Source organism: Morone saxatilis, unplaced genomic scaffold, assembly GCF_004916995.1.
Source record: "Morone saxatilis isolate NCDOM2014 unplaced genomic scaffold, NCSU_SB_2.0 Contig4, whole genome shotgun sequence".
NCBI classification, from domain to species: domain Eukaryota; kingdom Metazoa; phylum Chordata; class Actinopteri; family Moronidae; genus Morone; species Morone saxatilis.
The window spans coordinates 11,868,894-11,869,138 of record NW_023339984.1 but is presented as its reverse complement, the minus strand read 5'-3'; the positions used below and the strand labels follow the sequence as shown (position 1 = coordinate 11,869,138).

Genomic DNA, 245 nt, shown 5'->3' with positions numbered 1-245 from the left:
GCAGTGCTGGAACATATTCTACTTTTTACATATTTTTACTTGTTTACTGTTACATATCAATACTTTTTGTCTGTTCTTGTACTTTTCCTTGTTATCTTATCTTCTTATCTTCTGATTGTCTTAAAATAGCTCACAGAACAATTCTGAGGTGAAGTATAATTGTATGCGTTATATACAGTGATTTTAATTACTCAAACGTATGTAAAAAAAAAGGAAATAAAATGTTAACTGTATATAAAATAGTT

The 245-nt window shown here is 26.5% G+C and overlaps 1 protein-coding gene across 1 annotated transcript in view; it reads left to right on the top strand.

Moving 5' to 3' along the window:
- zgc:103586 overlaps window positions 1-245 on the top strand; it is a 2,718-nt gene that overhangs the window by 892 nt on the left and 1,581 nt on the right. The gene's annotated exons all lie outside the window — the stretch shown is intronic.